Consider the following 24,477-nt stretch of genomic DNA (forward strand, 5'->3'; position numbering starts at 1 on the left):
ATTTTTGCATCAACTAATTTGAGTGAAACTCAAGAAAACTCAGTTGCTATTAACCTTACTTTTTTGTAATGAGCTAAACAAATGTTCTATAAAACTCAGTTTTGTCAAAATTTTGGAAAATTGTTCTTGTGTTCATTGAGATTTTGTGATTAAAATCTTACTTTTCAAAAGGAGTGTACTACACCCCTCACATTGTTGTAACTATTTTATTATATCTTTTAATATGACAACACTGAAGAAATTATACTTTGCTAGAAGGTAAAGTAGTGAGTGTACAGCTTGTATAACAGTGTAAATTTGCTTTCCCCTCAAAATAACAGAACACACAGCCATTAATATCTAAACCTCTGGCAACAAAAATGAGTACACCTCTAAGTGAAAATGTCCTAATTTGGGCCCAACTAGCCATTTTCCCCCCACGGTGCCATGTGACTTGTTAGTGTTACAAGGTCTCAGGTGTGAATGGGGAGCAGGTGTGTTGAATTTGGTGTTATCGCTCTCACTCTCTCATACTGGTCACTGGAAGATAAACATGGCACCTCATGGCAAAGAACTCTCTGAGGATCTGAAAAAAGGAATTGTTGCTCTACATAAAGATGGCCTAAGCTAAAAAAAGATTGCCAAGACCCTGAAACTGAGCTGCAGCACGGTGGCCTAGACCATACAGTGGTTTAACAGGATAGGTTCCACTCAGAACAGGCCTTGCCATGGTCGACCAAAGAAGTTGAGTGCACATGCTCAGCGTCATATTCAGAGGTTGTCTATGGAAAATAGACGTATGACTGTTGCCAGCATTGCTGCAGAAGTTGAAGGGGTGGAGGTCAGCCTATCAGTGATTGGACCATACGCCGCACACTGCATCAAACTGGTCTGCATGGCTGTCGCCCCAAAAGAAAGCCTCTTCTTATGATGATGCACAAGAAAGCCCGCAAACAGTTTGCTGAAGACAAGCAGACTAAGGTCATGGATTACTGGAACCATTCCTGTGTTCTGTTGAGACCAAGATAAAGGTATTTGGTTCAGATGGTGCCAGGCGCGTGTGGCAGCAACCAGGTGAGGAGTATAAAGACAAGTGTGTCTTGTCTACAGTTAGGCATGGTGGTGGGAGTGTCATGGTCTGGGGCTGCGTGAGTGCTGCCGGAACTGGGGAGCTACAGTTCATTGAGGAAACCATGAATGCCATCATGTACTGGGACATACTGAAGCAGAGCATGACCCCCTCCCTTCGGAGATTGGGCTGCAGGGCAGTATTCCAACAAGATAAAGACCCCAAACACACCTCCAAGACGACCACTGCCTTGCTAATGAAAATGAAGGTAAAGGTGATGGACTGGCCAAGCATGTCTCCAGACCTAAACTCTATTGAGCATCTGCGGGGCATCCTCAAATGAAAGGTGGAGGAGTTTAAGGTCTCTCACATCAACCAGTTCCGTGATGTTGTCATGGAGGAGTGTAAGAGGACTCCAGTGGCAAACTGTGAAGCTCTGGTGAACTCCATGCCCAAGAGGGTTAAAGCAGTGCTGGAAAAAAATGGTGGCTACACAAAATATTGACACTTTGAGCCCAATTTGGACATTTTAATTTAGGGGTGTACTCACTTTTGTTGCCAGCTGTTTAGACATTAATGGCTGTGTGTTGAGTTATTTTGAGGGGACAGCAAACTTACACTGTTATATAAGCTGTACACTCAGTACTTTACATTGTAGCAAAGTGTCATTTCTTCAGTGTTGTTACATTAAAAGATATAATAACATATTTACAAAAATGTGAGGGGTGTACTAACTTTTGTGAGATAATGTAAATATATATATATATATATATATATATATATATATATATATATATATATATATATATATATATATATATATATATATATATATATATATATATACTGTATGTATATGTATATATATATATGATGTGGGAAGGTGTTCCGCAGTCCACAGAGAGAGCTGACAAAATACTAGCAAATAACAGTTAGCAGGGAGCAAAGGAAGTTATCAGCTCACAAGATTTTCTGTCAAGATCAACTTTTTTTTTTCATTTATCAAATAGATATTAAACACTTTTTAATAGTATGTTTAAAAAAATAAAAAGGTACAAATAAGAACATGTCATTGTTAGGCTTTGCATACACTTTGGGAAGGGGATCAGAACAAATTATCATTACAAATCCTCTTTAAAGTGGTTGTAAACCCACTTTAAAGACTTTTACCTATAGGTAAGCCTACATTAAGGCTTACCTATAGGTGCTATAAATATCTCCTAAACATGCACCGTTTAGGAGATATTTACAGTGCATGCAGCCAATGGCTTCATCGGCGCATGCGCTCTGAAGGAACGGCCACCCGTGACGTTCCTTCAGAGCCCTGTGCCGTGAAAGTGCGGGAGTGATGTAATCAGATGGCCGGAGGACGCGAACCAGGAAGCAAGACGGCCTAACATGTCGGCCGTCCTGTCTCTGAGCAGGCAGAACTGTGGGAGCTTGGTTTTAAGGTAAATACTTCATAATGAGCTAGTATGCCTTTGTCTTTACAGGTTTTTTTTCTCACTTTTTTTATAGGGTTTACTTCCTCTTTAATGGTGCAATGCCCTTATAATTTTCATACCTGAAAATGCTACTATGTATTTTGCATTCTTTTAAAAAAACTCCCAGATAAATTTATAATGTAGTTTAAATGCTTCAGTACAGCTTTATTACACCAATAGGTAAGTACTAATCCTCAAATCATGGTCAATGACATGGTATTTCTACCTACTACTACTATTCTAATCACTGTATATAACCAATTTAATAACAAGTAGTTACTAGCAATGGTAAAAGCATATGGGTCTACAGCATCATGGGCATTATACAAGGATTTCATGTTTTGCAGAAGTCATAAAACAGCAAATTATGTTGCTAAGGCCTCATGCACACAGGGATATTAAAGCTCAAAAGTGCTTATGCATAAAACCTCCAGTACCCTTCTGCAGCTGGGGAGCCACAGATGGCTTGTACAGTCGGACATACAAATTAATGGCCATACACTGCCATATCCATGTAAATGCCAAAGCATGTAAATGCCAATGCCTCTATACATCTATACACATGTGGTGAACTCCAGCAATGCGCTAGTTTTATGTTCAGGGAAATACAATATACGCGCATGCATGGGTAAACATCAATGCATGGGAGCATCAGCATTTACACGAGTATGGCTTCATACAGACATTCACTTATATGGTGAGCTATATGCACCATCTGCGGCTTCCTGGGCCTAGGAAAGTACCAAAAATTTTACACTTAAAGTGGTTGTAAACCCTTACATATCCCTAGTGAAGTGACTGACCTCAGGTGATACACAGAGGTGAAACAAGTCCTCCTACATAAGTTGTACCTGTTTATCTGCAGTTATTTGTCCTGTACATCCTAGTAAAACTCAGAAATTAAAGTAGAAGTTCATACTAAAACTAGGGAGTGGCCGAACGACCCCCTGTTCAATTTGCACCAGAACTTTCGAACATCGCGAAAGTTCAGAACTTAATAACGAACCCCATTGTAGTCTATGGGACCCAAACTGGAAAAAAATCAAAAGTGACCATTGTGAAGTCTTATATGCAAGTAATTGGACATACAATGATTATGGGGTTCAGGGTACTGCCCTGGGGGACATATATCAATGAAAAATAGTGCCTGGGGAGTACCCTTAGTCTACCTGTAAAGTGGCAGATCTGTACCATGTAAAAAAGCTGTTGCAGAACTAATTGCATTTATAAAGCCAAAAAAATGACATTTATCATGAAAGCTTTCTTTATTTTGTAAACAACGGTTTGGGGAGCCGGTCTGTATGATGAGGCCACAATGTAGTGCACTGGGAACAAGATTAGAGATTTTTTGGATAAATTCTGGTGTCTCGTCCGCAGATTTTGGATAGAAGTAACAGATGCGGAATAATTGGTCTTTGTGTGTCGAAGGTGCCTTCACACCTTAACTCTATAGAGGTACTCTTGATGAAAGCAAGAATTGGCTTTGCTGTCAAAATTGAAATGATATGCACCTGAAAAACAGGTGTGGAAAAATTGGTCTTTTGGTGTCTGTGGTGCCTTCACACCGTAACCCTATAGAGGTACTCTTGATAAAAGCAAGAATTAGCCTTGCTGTCAAAAATTGAAATCACATGCACCTGTCAAACAGGTGCAGAAACATTGGTCTTTGGGTGTAAATTGTGCCCATGTAACCTACAACAAAAATTTTCTTTCAGATGAAATCAACACCCACAACACTAGGCAGCCTAGATGTCTTGCAGAGATTCCACATCTCAAAAACGCTTAATCAGTAACATTGGCATCAGGGGCTTCATAGCTGCTGGTAATCCAGGACTGCTTCATTTTGATAAATGTCAGATGATCCACAGAGTCTGTGGACAGATGCATTCTGTTATCAGTGACAAAACCTCCAGCAGTACTGAATGCCCGTTCAGAAAGTGCACTGGATGCAGGGCAGCCCAGCAGCTCAATTGCATACTGGGCAAGTTCTGGCCAGTGGTCTATTCTCAATAATCCAGTGGATCATCAACAGCAAAGCTCTCCATGTCTGTTTTCGCCCCTAGATAATCGTCCGCCATATAATGTAGGCGCTGCCGATGGGATCTGGAAGCTGAGAGCCCTGAGCGGCGAGGACTAAAAAAATTGTGAAATGCATCATTTAGGCATCTCCACTGCTCTTTTCTTGACCAACAGAAGCCTGAAAACTAAGTTTTCTATGACACTGTAACCTGTCAGAGTCAGGAAAAGCATTAGATAAACTCCTCTTTAAAGTGTCCTCAAGAGCTTTCATCTTCTGCACCCTCTGTGGGGATGGGATGAGTTCTGAGACCCTCTGTGGGGATGGGATGAGTTCTGAGACTTTCTCCTTGTAACGGTGGTCAAGAAGGGTTTCCAACCAATAGTGAACCTTCTTCTTGATGCCAGGTATTCTTGGTTTTTTTCCCAGGCTTTGAAGCATGAGGGAGCCCATGCACCACAAGTTTGCAGAGGCATGAAAAGCAGACTTCTGGGGGTCACTGAGGATTACAGTATCTGGAACTGCTTCCTCCCAGCCACGTACTACTCCCAAGGGTTCTGGTGATGGAAAACCATCTGTTGAGGGTTGACATATGTCTTCCTCTGCTTTAATGCCTCCATACTGCCAGAGTCCTCCTCCTCCTCCCTCTCCTCTTGTGCTTTGTGGCGTAGGAAGAATGATGTCTGCATAAAGTGGGCCTTGAGAGGAAAGGAAGTCCTCCTCTTTCTCCTGCTTCTCTGCCTTGAGTGCCCTGTCCATAATGCTATGCAGAGTCTGCTCCAGAAGGAATACAATAGGGATTGTGTCACTGATGCATACATTGTCATGGCTCACCATCCTTGTGGCCTCCTCAAATGATGACAGAACAGTGCATGCATCCTTTATCAGCAGCCATTGGCGTGGAGAAAAAAAGCCCAGCAAGCCTGAGGCTGTCATTGTGCCATACTCACACAGTTACTCGCTGATGGCCCTCTGCTGCATGTGCAGCCACTGCAGCACTGCCAAAATCGTGTTCCACCTGGTGGGCATGTCACAAATCAGGCGGTTTATGGGCAGGTGCAATTCCTGCTGAATTTCAGCCAACCGAGCACTGACTGTGTATGACCACATGAATTGGCTACAGACTCTTCTGGCCTGCTTTAGCAGATCTTCCAACCCTGGGAATCTATTAACCGGTTGCCGACTGCCGCACGACTATGTACTGCGGCGGTCACCCCCGGCCAGGCAGAGTGACGTTTGGATACGTCACTCGCCTGTCACTGACTTGCGAGCCTATTGCTGGCGGGCGTGCGCCCGCCGAGGCGCGCGCCCGCCGCGGCTCGTTCACAGACAAGTCAGTGCGTGTGTCCGGCGGACTCGATGTTCGCCGGTCACACTACGATCGCTCCTGTGAAGGGAGAAAGGCGGAGCGGCTTATGTAAACAAGCCGCCCGTCATTCTCCCTGGTGTAAAAATGAAGATCAGACGGTTCTACTATGTAGAACCGTTGATCTTTGTTTTTACACTAGGAGACATGTCCCTGCACAGTTAGAAACACGCCCCTAGGACACACTTAACCCCTCCCTGTCCAATAAAGTTAACCCCTTCCCTGCCAGTGTCATTTTTGCAGTAACAGTGCATATGTATAGCACTGATTACTGCAGTAATGTCACTGGTACCCCCAAAAGTGTCAAAAATGTCAGTCAAGGGTCCGATCGGTCCGCCGCAATGTCGCAGTACCGCAAAAAAAATCGCAGATCGCCGCTATTACTCGTTAAAAAAAAAAAACACCAAAAATGACAAAAATCTTTCCCTTTGTTAGTAAACGCAATAACTTTTGCGCAAACCAATCAAAATACGCTTTTTGCGATTTTTTTTACCAAACATATGTAGCGTAAAACAATTTGGCCGAAAATGTTAAAAAAATTTGATTTTTACATTTTTTTGGGGGGGGGAATTTCATATAAAAAAAAGTGAAAAATATTGTTATTTTTGCAAAAATTACGCTCTTTTTTTTGTTTATAGCACATGATCAAAAAATCGCACAGGTGATCAAATACCACCAAAAGAAAGCTCTGTTTGTGGGAAAAAAAGGACGTGAAATTCATTTAGGTACAGCGTCGCACGACTGCGCAATTCTCCGTCAAAGTCACGCAGTAAAAAATCGCAAAAAACCCCCTGGTCTTTTAGCAGCCAAATCCTCCGGGGCTTAAGTGGTTAAGGAAACGATGCACCACCAAACTGAGGCAGACATGAGGTTTGTGCCATTGTCCCACACCACCATTCCTTGGTCCAGCTGGCGCAGCGTGAACAACCTCTTGGCTTGCCCCTGCAGAGCTGTAAGAATCTCTGCTCTGGTGTGAGCATTACTGCACTGAAATATACTGCTGTAAATGGCACTTAACGCACTGAAATATACTGTGTTAAACATGCAATAATGAACAGAAATAGACAGCGTTAAATGTGCACTAATGCACAGAAATACACTGCATTAAACGTGCAGTAACGCACTGAAATATACTGCGTTAAACGTGCAATAAGAAATGTATTGCGTTAAACGGCACGTAATGTACTGAAATATACTGTGTTTAACGTAACCTATCTAGCCCTGTAAAGAAGAAATCACTTTACATACCTTTTCTGAAACTGACGTGATCCAGTCTCCAGTGGCTGAAGCTCTGCAGAGGAGACAGTGGACAACGGCTGTGAAATAAATGGGAAGTGATGTCACCTATACTGTAGAGTTACTATAGGGCTTCCGTTGTTGGCTGTCTCTTCTGCACCCACATTCACATAGCGGTCATCCCTGACAGCTCAGCATGGGACTGGAGTGGCTTCATAAAAGGTATGTATAGCGGTTTCTTCTTTACAGGGAAAAATGTGTTAGTCTTAGATTGTAGATGCAAGTAGATTTGCAGATTTTAGTTTTTTTGAAAAACACACTGTTGGACACTGTTTCCCAAACACATACACCACATTATTCATTCAAATTCAAAATTTGTACCCCATTATTCCCTGCAGGCTACACAAAGAAGATCTTGACAGAGCAGAGGAAGGTGAGTAAGTAGGAGAGGGCACTGGGCTCCACGAATGGTAGGTGCACTTACAAAGTACAGCTGCACCTGAAAAACTAAATTTGCCAATCATCACACTGCTCATACTGAGCAACAAGCTCACTGCAATCTTCACATACTAATTTAATTTATTTTAGATGCTTTGCTTGGCCTTTTTAACCACTTGACCTCTAGAAGACTTAACCCGCTTTATGACTAGGCCATTTTTTGCAATATGGCACTGCATTATTTTAACTGACAACTGGGTGGTCCTACGACACTGTACCCAAATACAATTTATGTAATTTTTTTCTACAAATAAAGCTCTCCATTGTGTTTTATCAAGTCCAAAGTCAATGCAGCCCTCTACCAGGAAATTCTAGAGCACTTCCTGCTTCCCTCCACTGACTTGTTTTATGGAGATGCTGATTTCATCTTCCAGCAGGACTTGGCACCTGCCCACACTACCAAAGTTCCAATACCTAGTTTAAATAAAACGAAGTCACGTGTGTGGTGATGCAATGTGTCAGGAGGAGTTTGGGTGATGCTAATCCCTGTGACTCAGCTGGACCGGGATTACTTTACATTGTAGTCTGTATGGAATTTCAACGCGTTACCGTGTACTTAAATGTAAGTGATATTATGTTGTTTTTAAATAAATCTGAAGCATTTTACACTATGGGAGATTTTCTTATTAATTTATGCTAAAAAAGTGGGAATCAAGCGGAGAGGAATAGTATAGGAGACTACACATGGACAGATCGTTGGCAATCACAGTACAAAGGGGAGATGTGCTTAAAAGCTTGTTTGATCTAAATGAGAGTATAGAGCTACCTTTGAGGTGAGCTGCCAGCCACAAAATTAACCTTCACACTTGGTGATCACTGGATTGAAAGCAAATCACGCTATTTTAGAGGGGAGAAGGAAATTTCCCCATTTGAAACTTTTCTTGGATGTCTTTTTGTTTTTTTCCTGCCACGATTTGGAGAGCACATGAACCTTTTTTGGGACTTAATTACATAGTTTTATTTACCACTATTAAGGATGGGCTGTGTATTCGAGTTGAATGTAAGTTCGACTCATCAGCTGTTCGTGTGTTTGTTGAACAAATGGGGTGCTCGGCAGGAAGTTTACCCGCAGGTGAGTGCCCCATAAAGCACTGGGCTCTTGCAGTGCATTGATTGCTGATCACTGGCCAAAGCATGCACCTGACCTGTATGCTTTTGCCAATCACAGCACAATGTACTGTCAGAGACTGCCTTTGGCCAATCATGGCTCAGGGGCTAAGTCCACACTATATAAGGCTGCTGCTTACACGGAAGCCGTGTATAGTGTGTGACAATAGAGATTAGGCAGGTAGTTAGTGGATAGTGTGTTCAGTCAGTTTAGTGCACCCCACTTTTAAAATGTATATATATGTTGTAGTCCTGGATCCCCTCTCTGTGCAAAGTTTGGTGTCCCTGTCACCTATGGTTTGGGAGCAGTGCGAAGTCAAGCTGACCAAGATTTCCAGTAGACCCCAATGTTAAAGACAGGGAGCAGTGCCATGTCAAGCTGACCAATGTTTCCTATAGAGGCTAATGTTAAAGACCGGAAGCAGTGCCATGTCAAGCTGACCAAGATTTCCCATAGACGCCAATGAGCACTGAAAGCTGAAAATTGCTCTGGGCAGAAAGGGGGTGAAAGCATTTTGTATTTAAGTGGTTAAGGGGAACCCTTTGACAGAATTTTTTTTGAAAAAGGTCATTGGGTCCCCCCCAAAATAAATACCAGGCCCTTTGGGTCTAGTATAGATTTTAAGAGAAACTCCATACCAAAGCACCTTGTCCCCATGTTGATGGGGAAAAGGGTCTCTTCCCGACAACCCTGGGCTGTGGTTGTTGGGGTCTGTGGGTGTGGGGCTTATCAGAATCTGGAAGCCCCCTTTAACAAGGGGCCCCCAGATCTCACCCCCCCATGTGAATGAGTATCAGGTACATAGTACCCCTACCCATTCACCAAAAAAAGTAAGAACCACAGGAAACAGTTTTTGAGAAGTCGTTTACTAAACAATAAAAAAAAAAAAGTGTCCCTCGATGTAAATCCATAGTCAATCGCGACGCCCGCCGGACCCAAAAAAAAATAATAATACGCTTCTGCCTCTTGGGAGCTTTTTGCCCTCTCTCCTCTTTGACAGCTTTTATATAGGCAAAGGGTGGGGCCACCTGGCTATGTCACCAAGTGGCACTGCCCCTTCTGATGTCACATGACGTCACTTGACATCAGAAGGGGCGGTGCCACTGGGTGATGTAGCCGGGTGGCAGAGAGAAGGCAGATGGCGGGAGGCCTCCCAAGAGGCGGAGGCATGTCTATTTTTTTCAGGTTTAGCGTGATTGACAATGAATTTACATTGAGGGACTCTGTTTTTCTTTTTTTTAATAAAGGAGTTGTCAAAAACTATTTCCTGTGGTTCTTACTTTTTGACACTTTTTGGGTGAATGGGTAGAGGTACGATGTATCCGATACCCATTCACATGGGGGGGGGTGGGATCTGGCGGCTCCAGATTCTGATAAGCCCCCTACCTGCAGACCTCAACAACCACAGCCCAGGGTTGTCGGGAAGAGGCCCTTGTCCCCATCAACATGGGAACAAGGTGCTTTGGGGTGGCAGAGCCCCCCCTGCCCCAAAGCACCCACTCCCCCATGTTGAGGGCATGTGACCTGATGTGGTTCAGGGGGGAGGGGCGCTCGCTACCCCCTTTCCTGACCTTCCAGGCTGCATGCTCGGATAAGGGTCTGGTATGGACTTTGGGGGGGTCCCTATGCTGTTTCTTTTTTTTATTTTGGCGTGGGGTTCCCCTTAAAATTTATGCTGCAGCAGGCTCCATATATTGTAAAGATGTGCCACTTTACAGGCACATTAAGAGGACTCCCTAGGCATGATATTTAAAAGAATTTTTCATTTTTATTGTTTCACTTTAAACACCTTTAAAATCACTGCTCCTTTAAAACGATTGTTTAAAAAAAATTGCAATGCTATATGTCCCCCAGGGCAGTACCCGGATCCCTATACACTTTTTATGGCAATTACTTGCATTTAAGCCTCGAGAAAACAAATGAGAACTTTTGATTTTTCATGTCCGTGTCCCATAGACTTTAATAGAGTTTGCATATTCACAAGAACTTTTTCCCTGTTCGAGATGTTCTGGTGCGAACCAAACAGGGGGGTGTCCAGGCCATCCCTAACCACTATACAGTATATGCTATTTTTGGATGCACTGATTGCAGGCATGAATTGTTTATCACTTTATATGGTTTTATACTTGCACTTTCAATGGAATGAATATAGATTTATTTGTGCAATTAGATGAAAAGTACTTGCCACCGGAAGCCATATGCATTGTTTGCACTATTATTTTTAGGAATATGTGTTTCTCTTACACAATTTGATGAATTGAATATTTGAGCTCTAGAGCACTTTAACATTTGTTCTTATACACTTTGCACATTAACCTTGGTATCAGCTCAGTAGTAGAACACTACATCTCTTTTATTTTATTTATTTTTTTCTATAAATGTGGGGACACATTCTATAGATGTGAGCAGCTGCTACATTCATTACTAATAACTTACCTAGATTGTGAAATCCATGGTAATGATCATGTGCTTGATTGGCCAGAAAACTCATCTGGCCTAAACCCCATTGAGAATATGTGGGGTATTGTGAAGAGGAAGATGAGAGACACCTGACCCAACAATGCAGACAGGCTGAAGTCCACTATCAAATAATCCTGGGCTTCCATAACACCTCAGCAGTGCCACAGAAGGATACTCATTCTAGGGGGGAAGATAAAAAACAACTATACTTATCTTATGCCTCAATCCCATAGGCTTCCTCCCACCTGCACACCCAGTCCCCCAAAGGTTCTTCACTGCATCACTGGTCACAGGCACTCTGATGTCATCATATACAACACACAACCAGCAGGCCTGTATTGAAAGTGAGGATGTAGAGAGCAGGCTCGCAATCAAGATCGTCAGAGAGAGAAGAGCATAGCTGCCAGGGAAGTAAGGGATAAGATGTATTTGATTTTTCTGTTCCTTCTAAACAATACAAGCGGTAAACCGTTCAAGTGCTGGGGAATCACCACTGCAATGGCAATTTTTTTCCCCGTAGTTCAGCTTAAAGCAGCAAATTGGGGACTGGGGAGAGCTACCAGGACAGAAATGTATACGTGGGTTTGGCTGCAGGTCAGAATACAACAAATATGTTGCATGTTGTATTGCCCCTACCTGTGTGATATTCTTCCTGCGCAAACCTCTTGTTGCTTTCTACTTATCTGTCATATGTCTCTGGATCATCACTAAGTCCCCCACCCTGCTGTGTCCCCTTTTCACCTATGTTGTGTTTTCACCCTTCTTGATACTATTTAATGAGAGGTTACTGTTTGCCTGTTGTTGGAACTTAATTGTTTCCTCCATGACCAGCCTCTGCATGTTTAGCTTCTGTATTGTTCATGTGTCCCAACTAGTTAGTGTTGCTTTAGGCTAGTCTATTGGCACAGTATGAATATGATTTGCTCATTTGTAGGGAATGTCATTATGTGTTGCAGTATTTTATCATTATTCTATCTGAAGTTATAGGCATGCATCATATGCATTGTTTGCTTAGTGTTGGGTAGCACAATGACACTTACAAAAATGTATTGTTCCAGCACCACGGCCACACAGAACCTAGCACAATTGCTATTTAATGTTCCCCTTTTGTGACACCAGAACACTGTATCCAACCTTACTATTTGGCAAAACTGTTCATTTTGTAAAGCCAAATGTTAATACAAGGGACTGTGCTTTGACTCAGTAGCATTTAAATGCTTTCAGTATAGCGTAATAGGCCAATTCATTAATATCCCCAGGGCCTCGTAGTACTGAATCTTAGGCACACGCAGAACAAGCTAAGAACACAGCCCGAAGGAACTCTGCATTATAACATCACTCCTGCAATATATCTGTCACTGCTCACCAGTGGCGTTAATAGAGATTTCTTATCTACTCATTTATTACAAATCCCTTCCTTCTCCACCTCCGGGCATACCTCCACATTAAATGCATAAGCCGTAATTAATAGAAGGTTTTCCTCAAGCTTTCTGGAATAGATAATAATCAACATGAATTTGCTGGCTGTTGAGTTTATAAAGGATTCCTGAAGGATTTAAACTTAACTTTATAAAAATAAATATCAAAGCTGTATTGTGCCGAACATTGGCAGGTTTATTTTTTCCTTTTTAATCTTTCTGATGATAAAAATGTGTAAAGGAAAAAAGACTCTACAGACTATTTGTATAGCCCAAAGAAATATGATTTACAGAATCATAAGAAACATATAGGTTTATGCATCTGCACCACATTGTCATGTTTAATAGCACTTTTGGGAAATTATTACTATACGAAAAAAGTTGGACTTATTTAATTACCCCCCCCCCCCAGCCAACTCAGATGTGCATGCATATGCACAAATATCCCTGGCGAGTTTGAACAACAATAACAGTCCTGACTCCTGATCAAGCACATAACAAATAGGAGGAGCCTGCGGCACGTCACGCTGTGACCACGGAGGGGACGCGGCGGCCATTTTCTCGGCAGGATATCGAGTCTCAGGACACTCCGCGATACACGGTTATGATCACTACCCAAATGTGAATTGCCACTTTGCATTTTATATGAATAAAGCATCCCAACTATATTACACTATGGCAGTTGTCTCCCTTCCTTTGCATACCCTAACACCTTGAGAGGAGTGGATACGATCGGTGTGGGAGCAGGTGCAGGACCTGTCAGTGGATCCAGATTTCATATATGATTTTGATCCTTGTCATGGGGATCAACATGTTGTGGTAAGAGGCCAATCTTATCCCTAGGTGGTGGAACTTTTGCACTGGGATATTGGAATTTGGAGTGTCTTTGGGAGCACACATTTTTATCTTTTCGGAAGAAAATTTAACATCTTATATGTGTGGACTTCTTTATGGTTAATGGACTGTGCTGTTCATTTTTATATCATGTTTTAAGCGCTACACCTTTATTGTTTTATTGTTTTATGATCTGTTTTTCTAATTCAGGGTCAAGTGTTGGCAGCTCATTCAGTTTTTACCAATTTCATATTGCATCATATATATGTTTGGAATGAACATTTCCTTTTTATCTATTTATGCGCAGCATATTTCCCATTAATGTCAAATGCTAAGTTGCCTTTTTATGCAGTATTATAATGTAATAAAATTTCTTGAGAGACCACTTCTTGTGTACCTTAGGTGTTGCCACAGCTTGATGAACAAGTCAAGAATCAATTTAACTAATGGTTCAAAGGAGTTGATTGGTGACTGTGTTGCTGAAAAGCAGTAGTGACAAGTGAACTGGTACAGTTAGCCCTCTACATACGGAGCTTCAAGTCACGAACCTCTAAAGGTTTAAACAAACGTTTGCATGTCCAGTTGTGTGAGTTAGTTCACATTTCGGGTGGTTTTGATTCTGTGTACTATGCTGTATACAGTACTGTGTCTATATTTCAACCTTTTTTTCCAAATATTATTTGTGTGAAATGTTTTATACACCTATTACAGTGGTTCATTGGGCCAATTGTGTTAGTTGGGTACCTAGGCTAACCTTGTTGGGCTTACAAACAAATTGGACTTACGAACATGCTCTTGGAACAGAATTCTTTCTTATGTAGGGGACTTACTGTATAGGAAACTTAAAGTCAGATTGCCCCTATTTGTGTGCTAGAGCAGTGTTTCTCAACCTTTTTTTTTCAGTCAAGGCACCATTTAAAAATTATGGACAATCTCGAGGCACACTTTAAATATTTTGAACACATAATTAGGGATGATCGAATGGTTCGGGTCAACCATCGGTTCGACCCGAACATTGGCTGTTCGAAATTCGGCCGAATTCCGAACTTTTTGCATTAAAAGTTCGGAATTCGGCCACCAGAACCGCCCAAAATGCAATGGGACAGGAACTGGGCTTTAATAGACCTTGATTGGACCAGAAACATCAGTAAAAGCCAATTGAGGGGGCAGGAGTCTGCTAGGAATGTGATTGGAGTGACTACGGGGTCCAGAGGCCAATCAGTAGTGAGTATGCCCCCCAGTATATAACATAGCCCCGCCAAATCTCTAGCACTTTAATAGAGAGGCTGTGGAATAGAGTGGAAGCATTTCTGTTACTCCTGCTGCTCCAGTGTCATTTTGCAATTATTAGTGTGAGGAAAGGGATATGCAGTGTAGTTAGGGTACTATATACCACTATAGTTAGATTCAATAATCTAGTTTCTGTAGGGAAAGTGTTAAGTGTCAGGGTGACCGTAATGTAGTTTAGGGTGAACTGACTCTGACTGCTATGCCAGGGTGACCAAACTCATCCACGTCAGGGTGAACGCCAGAAAAAAAAGATAATTTTCTTAGAATTTTTAGTAGAGCAGGGATGGGGTTCCGCTCCTTTCACAAGTGGGCGTTTTTGTTTCAGGCGTTTATTGGGCTTTTTTGTGGACGTTTTTGGAGGCAGGCATGGCATCTGAACTTCTGTATAGGGGTATATATACACACAAATTATATATATATATATATATATATATATATATATATACACATACACACATATAGGTTTGAAAGGAGCGGAACCCATCCCTGCGCTACTGAAATTATTTCAGTAGCGCAGGGATGGGGTTCTGCTCCTTTCACACCTATATGTGTGTATGTGTATATATATATATACAGTGCCTTGCGAAAGTATTCGGCCCCCTTGAACTTTTCGACCTTTTGCCACATTTCAGGCTTCAAACATAAAGATATAAAACTGTAATTTTTTGTGAAGAATCAAAAAGTGGGACACAATCATGAAGTGGAACGAAATTTATTGGATATTTCAAACTTTTTTAACGAATAAAAAACTGAAAAATTGGGCATGCAAATTATTCAGCCCCTTCACTTTAAGTGCAGCAATCTATCTCCAGAAGTTCAGTGAGGATCTATGAATGATCCAATGTTGACCTAAATGACTAATGATGATAAATAGAATCCACCTGTGTGTAATAAAGACTCCGTATAAATGCACCTGCACTGTGATAGTCTCAGAGGTCCGTTTAATGCGCAGAGAGCATCATGAAGAACAAGGAACACACCAGGCAGGTCCGAGATACTGTTGTGGAGAAGTTTAAAGCCGAATTTGGATACAAAAAGATTTCCCAAGCTTTAAACATTCCAAGGAGCACTGTGCAAGCGATAATATTGAAATGGAAGGAGTATCAGACCACTGCAAATCTACGAAGACCTGGCCGTCCCTCTAAACTTTCAGCTCATGCAAGGAGAAGACTGATCAGAGATGCAGCCAAGAGGTCCATGATCACTCTGGATGAACTGCAGAGATCTACAGCTGAGGTGGGAGACTCTGTCCATAGGACAACAATCAGTCGTATACTGCACAAATCTGGCCTTTATGGAAGAGTGGCAAGAAGAAAGCCATTTCTTAAAGATATCCATAAAAAGTGTAGTTTAAAGTTTGCCACAAGCCACCTGGGAGACACACCAAACATGTGGAAGAAGGTGCTCTGGTCAGATGAAACCAAAATCGAACTTTTTGGCAACAATGCAAAACGTTATGTTTGGCGTAAAAGCAACACAACTCATCACCCTGAACACACCATCCCCACTGTCAAACATGGTGGTGGCAGCATCATGGTTTGGGCCTTCTTTTCTTTTTCTTCAGCAGGGACAGGGAAGATGGTTAAAATTGATGGGAAGATGGATGGAGCCAAATACAGGACCATTCTGGAAGAAAACCTGATGGAGTCTGCAAAAGACCTGAGACTGGGACAGAGATTTGTCTTCCAACAAGACCATGATCCAAAACATAAAGCAAAATCTACAATGGAATGGTTCACAAATCAACATATCCAGGTGTTAGAATGGCCAAGTCAAAGTCCAGACCTAAATCCAATCGAGAATCTGTGGAAAGAACTGAAAACTGCTGTTCACAAACGCTCTCCATCCAACCTCACTGAGCTGGAGCTGTTTTGCAAGGAGGAATGGACAAAAATGTTAGTCTCTCAATGTGCAAAACTGATAGAGACATACCCCAAGCGACTTACAGCTGTAATCGCAGCAAAATGTGGTGCTACAAAGTATTAACTTAAAGGGGCTGAATAATTTTGCACGCCCTATTTTTTATGTTTTTTATTTGTTAAAAAAGTTTGAAATATCCAATAAATTTCGTTCCACTTCATGATTGTGTCCCACTTGTTGTTGATTCTTCATAAAAAATTACAGTGTTATATCTTTATATTTGAAGCCTAAAATGTGGCAAAAGGTCGAAAAGTTCAAGGGGGCCGAATACTTCCGCAAGGCACTGTATATATGTGTGTGTGTATATATACCCCTATACAGAAGTTCAGATGTCATGCCTGCCTCCAAAGACATCCACAACAAAGCCCAATAAACGCGTGAAACAAAAATGCCGTGTGAAAGGAGCGGAACCCCCATCTAAAAACCCAACCCAATACTAAAAATTCTAAGAAAAATTATCTTTTTTTTCTGGTTCTGGACATGCTACAGAGCTGAAACTTCACATGTACACTTTCTAGACCCCCCCGACACTAAATCCAGAGAAATCTCTTTTTTTTTTTCAATAATTTTTTCAATAATTGGCTCTCTATCAAAAACGACAATTTTTAAGAACTTTTTTTTGTGTGATTAATATTCCCTGGGGCATGACCCAGAACCGTAGGCACTTTTTAGGGGCATTTATTGGGTTTTAGGGCTTCAAAATTGTATTTTTTGATTCCATATATATATATATATATATATATATACACACACACACACACATATATATATATATATATATATATATATATATATATATATATACCCCTATACAGAAGTTCAGATGTCATGCCTGCCTCCAAAGACGCACAAAAAACGCCCAATAAACGCCTGAAACAAAAACACCCAGGCGGAAAGGAGGCTCTGTAGAAGCGAGTAAATTCCGTCCTCCGCTTTCCCCGGCCTCTAGGTGATTCCCTTGCCGGCTGAGTACGGACTTCCGGTCGACAGCGGTGACGTCATCCACGTGCGACCTCCCGGTGCTCACAGCGGGCACTGGGTGAGCACAGCCTGGGCTTCGGTCTAGGAAGCGGCCGCACACCAGACCGTGCGAGCCCCCATCCCCGCTTGGACCCGCCCCTCTCTTCTATCCACCTATGCTGCTTCTTTCCTCCAGCTGCTAGCCCCCTCCCTCCCTTCGGGACCGACATCAGGGATTCCTGCTGCAGGCAGCGGTGACACACAGAGGCTTCACGGACTGGTAGGAGGATTTATTTTAAAATATTGCTTCATCATTGTGGATCTATGTAATAAACTTTTATTGGACTGTCTATCCAAGTCTCCTTTGGGGTTAATTGTCAGCAATATATACACTTGAGCGCCATCCTTCAATTTTTTCTTTATTTCATTTACAAGCTATCCAGCACTTAGGATTGGGCGAACAGTGTTTTTATGGACATTTTGTGTTCTATGTACATGTGTGCACTCTCTACATTAAGACATTACAGGAGATCACCTTTTGGAGTAGCGCCAGAACTCATTTTTTGAGCTACGTGAAAGGAGCGGAACCCCATCCCTGCGCTACTAAAAATTATAAGAAAAATGATCTTTTTTTTTCTGGTTCTGGACATGCTACAGAGCTGAAACTTCGGACTGCAGATCACAGGGTGCCTTGTTGGGGCCTGCAGCTCACGCATGCATTTGCAAATGTGTGCAACCAAACCCCTGTTTTTAACGCATACTGTTAGACAGGTCAATTCGTTTGGTCGCTGGCTGGTTGGTAAGTTGTGACTGGAAATCTCTTCGTTTTTTTGATGGGAGAGCTGAAACTTCACAGGTACACTTTTTAGACCCCCCCCCCCCCCCCCCAGACACTAAATCCAAAGAAATCTCTCTTTTTTTTTTTCAATAATTTTTTCAATAATTGTCTCTCTATCAAAAATGAAAATTTTTAAGAACTTTTATTTGCCTGATTCATAGTCCTTCGGGCATGACCCAGAACCCTAGGCACTTTTTAGGGGCATTTATTGGGTTTTAGTGCTTCAAAATGGTGTTTTTTGATTACCGAAGTTCGGGTCCCATTAATTTCAATGGGGTTCTGGAATCCAAACCGAACTTTCGGGAAATTCGGGTGTTCTGGCCGAACCAAACTTTTCAAAAGTTCGATCATCCCTACACATAATAACATAATGCAGCAACATTCACACAAAGTAGTACACCCATCATTAGAGGGTATTTATTCTTCCAAAGCAAATACGCTTTTGTAAACTGGTACTGACTAGTATTTCAATGTTTCTCTTCTCCCTCAGTTTTTCTTAATCATTCAGCTGGTGTGATCCCAACACTCATGGAGAGGAGCAGGAGAGGGGGAAACAAGGATGCTGTGCAGACGACTGAAATACTCCATGTCAACTGATGATGCTATTGGTCATTAGGATGCAGCTAGAAGGTTGTATTGGTGCACAATGAAAACCTGTGGCTTGAGGCAGATTTCATCCACATGCTGGCTTGTATACCCTTTTTTTGGCAATTTTTAGGCATTTTGCCAAGGCACACCTGAAGAAACTTCAAGGCACACCAGGGTGCCTGGGCACCCTTTTTGAAAAAGGCTGTACTCGAGAACTGAGACATTGATTTCTCATTTTTTACCATTACCTTATTTACGTTCAGAGATATAAAAAGAAGAATATCTGGATCATGACTAATTGGAATTCAGTCTAGATTACACTAATTTGCATGCTTACAAATCGAGCATGAACCAGACGTATAAAAAAATGTGCTCATCTCTATTAGGGTATTTCCTCATTTTCAGACAGGCAAATGGACTTTTATTTCAAAGAGCAAAACTAATGGGATGCAATTTAGAGACTTTAGCATTAGATTTTTATTTTTTTTCTTGAGATTTTGGATGCTTATAGGTAAAAGCAAAAAAATAATATCTCATTAAAAAGAGTGTGAATGTGCACTCATTTTGATGGTCTATGTAACATATATTTTATTTTATGAGGAAGCAGAAAAAAAACAAATGCAGACAGGGTTAAAATAAAGTTTAATGTGAGGCTTTGAAAGATCTGTGCTTTAACACTTTTATGCATCAAAGAGTGCTCGCATTTTTTTTTTTTTTTAGGAAGAACTAATGTAAAATCACAAAAATAAATTTTTCCTTTACAAAACATTTATCTAATTTGCATACTCCTAGACATAGTATTGACCTCAAAATGTAATCAACAAGGTCTGATCACTGAAATATATTGCATAAGTGAGAAATAGAATTATAAAGCTCAAAGAAAATGTTTCCACTTTACTATCACAAAGCTTTATCTCCCTTGGCAAGGGCACAAATTAGCACAATGGCACATTTTTCACATTTGTGATTGCTAAAAATTCCAAACATTACTCTCACTTGAGTATTTGACAAATGTCAACCACATGATCCAGCATAACTTCTGGGACTTGGGGAATAATCTGGGGAAAAACTACGTTTCATTTTTTTAATTTATGTATATCATATTTATAAATGCACTATATTACTAAAAGTATTTGAAACTTGACTGGCCTGCACCTGCAGTTCTGACCTCAACCTGATAGAACACCTTTGGGATGAGTTAGAGTGGAGACTGCAAGCCAGGCCTTCTTGTCTATATATATATATATATATATATATATATATATGTGTGTATGTATATGTATGTGTACATGCATGCTTACATGTGTGTTTGGTGCCTCTTACTAGTTAATGTAGGGGTTTACAAAGAAATTGGGTACCTAGGATCTCAAGAATTAAAGGAGTTGTAAAGGCAGAAGGTTTTTTTATCTTAATGCATTCTCTGTATTATGATGAAAAACCTTCTGTGTGTAGCAGCCACCCCCTTAATACTTACCTGAGCCCCATCTCTATCTAGCGATGTCAAAGAGTCTTTAGGCCGGCCTGGACTCTCTCCCCTGATTGGCTGAGACAGAGCATCAGCACCATTGGCTTCCACTGCTGTCAGTCAAAGTTAGTTAGCCTATCATGAGAGAGAGAGAGGGGGCGGGGGCAATTGGCAGCTCAGTATCTGAATGGACACAGGAGCTCAGTATCTGAATGGACACAGGGAGCTGCAGCTCGGCTCGGGTTCCCCTCATAGCAAGCTGCTTGCTGTGGGGGTACTCGACAGGAGGGAGGGGCCAGAAGCAGCCAAAATGGACCTAAGAAGAGGAGGGTCAGGGTTACCCTGTGCAAAATCATTACACATAGGAGGTAAGTATAACATGTTTGTTATTTAAAAAAAAAAAAAAACAAGATTTTGCAATCACTTTAAGGTAGCAATTATTTGTAGAGTCACTAAGCCCACATATAAATGTTCTCATTTAAATGTTCAGGTTTAAAATGCCTAACTGTTTTGCTTTGAATGCCAAAGGTTGTGTGCCTATAGCTTTTAGTAATGAGAATCTAACTCTGGATATGCTGAAGATACTTTTAGGCTGGGTTAAAGAGGTTGTAAACCCTCTTGTATAACTTTTACCTATAGGTAAGCCTATATTAAGGCTTACCTATAGGTGCTATAAATATCTCCCAAACCTGCACCGTTTAGGAGATATTTACAGCGCAAACTGCCGATGACGTCATCGGCGCAGGCGCTCTGAGGGAACGGCCACCCGTGCCGTTCCTTCAGAGCTCAGTGCCGTGAACGGCGGCTCCCGCGCGCATGCGCGGGAGTGATGTAATCGCGCCTCCGGCCAATCAGATGGCCGGAGGACGCGAACCCGGAAGCGGGACGGCAGGACATGTCGCCGTCCTGTCGCTGAGGTGGCGGCACGGCGGGGGCTTCGTTTTAAGGTAAGTACTACATAATGAGCTAGTATGCGATGCATACTAGCTCATTATGCCTTTCTCTTTACAGGGCTTTTTTTTTCTCGGTTTTTTTTTTTTACTTTACTTCCTCTTTAATACAGGTCCGGCTGGGGTTTGCACTCCAGGGTCCTGTGCAGTTAGGTTCACTGGTTCAGGTGTGATTTAGGTGCAATTTTTTTCCTAAATTCGCACCTGAGCCGGACCCAAAAATGCACAGGACCCTTTTCAAATTCACACTGTAAAATGCATCCAATTTGCATCTATGCGAACCCAGCCTTAAGGTAATCTCATTTTGGTAGGCAAAATGATGCTTAATAAAACATGTGGGAAATTCATAGACAATTGATATTAGATAAAGGAAGTAGATTAAAAAAAATATTTAGACTATTTAGTCTATCAAGTCCATATTGTTTCACTGAATATTGATGACAATAAATAACAGTCAACTGGCCCACAGAATATTTCCAGCAGAGAAAGACAAAGTGGTCTGTCTATCTAGTCTGCCCACACTGTATATAATCGCAGAATACAATTTAACATGACAAGAACTATACTAGCAGTAAAGGCAAAAAGTCTCCATGTTTAATAAAAATGCAATCATAAATGTTCAAAGCATGTCTTGCCTGGATAATGATCAGATGCGTGCATTTTATCTATAATTCTGACAGTCAGCAGAATCAGAGCCATTGATGTCTCCACAGGAGATGAATTTCAACGCTGCATGCCAGCACAGATATTATGGACCGTTGAGCCCATATGCTAAACAGTCACAAGTCGTTATGTTCATTTATCAAATGCTCAATATTCTCTATTGCAGAATTTTTCTATTACATAATAAATCTTTGTTTTCCTGAATTTTGGCACTCTTCTACAGTTTAAAGAGACCTTGTCGCCAGTCTATTCATTAAAAAAAAAAAAATCCTAAAAGATTAGATGTCCATTATACATATATTATGCATGCAATTTACTTTAAAAAATCTTCCTTGTGTAGACATCCAAAAGCCCCAAGTCTGCATCTAGCCACTACTATCTTAGATCTGATATCAGCAGCCCCAGCAGGTTTATAGCTGTCACTCTATAGCAGGGGTCTCCAAACTATGGCCCTCCAGGTGTTCAGGAACTACAATTCCCATCATGCCTAGTATTGTCTGTGAATGTCAGAGATTTACAATGCCTCATGGGACGTGTAGTCCCGCAAAAGCTGGAGGGCCGTAGTTTGGACAACCCTGCTCTACAGTATTCCTCTTTGCTCCTCCCCTGGCTGCTAAAAAAAAGGCTATGTAGGGATGAGAGAGGGAGGAGCAGAGGAGTTGGACCAGCACAGACAATAATTGGACACTCCCAGAAATGGAGATGGCTTTGACATGAAAAGGGGGAGGTGTCTGTGCTAGGAAATTGACTAGTCAGTTTTTCTGGAAAATTTAATGTTGCAAGTAAATAAAATGATTTGTAAAAAAGAAAAACAATTGTGGGTAATAATGTAAAATACTTGATTTTGCTATGCTTTTACCTGCAATTGTTTTTAGCTAGTGACTGGATGTCTTTTAGGGATGAGAAGAACTTAGCTGGATCCAGTTCGAGGTAATTTTGTCAAACATTACTGAGGCTTGGGTGCTAAATCTAAACTTCTCTAAAGGAAATTGGAGCCAAATAAAAAAAAAAAGAAAAAGAAAAAAATCAGTTCTGCCATTTTTCTAGGCTAATAGGTAAAGGGACTGTCAAGTAAATGACACTGGGGGCTGTCCACTGCCTGGGGAAAATGTAACAAAGCAAAAAGAAGTTTAAAAAAAATGTATATGTCTGGTAGTTAGTAGCGATTTTATTGATGATTAAAATATTTTAAATAATATGCGGAAATTGTTTAAGGGGAGTAACTGGCCTAAAAGGGAGAATCGGGAAATAATGGCACCTTCCCCTATAAGGAAAATTTCCTTTAAATAATATGCCTGATGGATGCTCTTAATCTGCCTGTGAAGTGGCTGATCTTTACAAAATATAAAGCAATACTTACATTTACCAAGAAAAAAAAATGCAGATAAATGGCAGCTTTAGGGCTCATACACACTGTATCTCATAGAAGCTCAAAGAAGCTGCTCCTACAGGCCTTTGAGCTTTTTTGAGCACTTATTTTTTTGTGCCTGGAAATTCCCCTCCATTTTAGCCAATGTGTCCATGAACACTATGGCTTTTTTTCAGGAGTTTACAGACATGTGGTCTTTCAGGCAGAAGAGGAGAGGAGCAGAAAAGACGCCTATGTGCTCAAAAACGTGAAAAAAAAAAAAAAGAATGAAAAAAGCTTGAAAAGGTGACAAAAATCTCAAAAGAGCTCTAAAACACACAAAAAAAAACTTAGGGGAAGGTTTGTGAGACTAAAAAAAAAATGCTTATGCTCAAAAGCTTAAAGAAGCTCAATATAAATGTGCAAAGGAGCTCCAAAAAGCACAAGCTTCTTTAGGATTTTAGGAAGAGTAATACAAGCTTAAAAAGCAGATTTTTTTTTTGAGCTGCAGTGTGCATGAGCCCTTAGTATCTTCCTTCTCTTTGTACACAAATGTGTATCTTCCTTGTCTTTGTACACAAGGGGCTGGTATAGAAGTTTATTGGGGAAATCTAGGCAAAACATTTTTTTTTTTCAAAATGGTATACCCCCAACTCATTTACACAAAAAAGTAAACAGTAAATAAAAAGACGAAACATTTTTGACAAGTTGTTTGATAAAAAAAGGTCCCGCAATGTAAATTCACCATCAGTCATGTCATGCAGAGATGCTGATCCATGTCAGTAATGATGAACGATGGCCACAAACCCATTGACTGCCAACACAATCCCAACAACTGCTCTCCTATGAATTACAGCTCCAGCTGATGACAGGTAAATATAAACATAGGGATGGTGTCGCCTGGGTGAAATCATTGACCATATGTGCTATCATTCAAGAAAAAGCAGTTTTCAGGATCAGATCTTGTCAGTGGTTGGAGAGTATTT

The 24,477-nt window shown here is 41.2% G+C and overlaps 1 protein-coding gene across 1 annotated transcript in view; it reads right to left on the reverse strand.

The window, feature by feature from the left end:
• GRIK3 (glutamate ionotropic receptor kainate type subunit 3) overlaps positions 1–24,477 on the reverse strand; it is an 813,353-nt gene that overhangs the window by 368,503 nt on the left and 420,373 nt on the right. The gene's annotated exons all lie outside the window — the stretch shown is intronic.

The sequence above is a fragment of the Pelophylax lessonae genome, assembly GCF_965119305.1.
Source record: "Pelophylax lessonae genome assembly, chromosome: 2".
Lineage (NCBI taxonomy): Eukaryota > Metazoa > Chordata > Amphibia > Anura > Ranidae > Pelophylax > Pelophylax lessonae.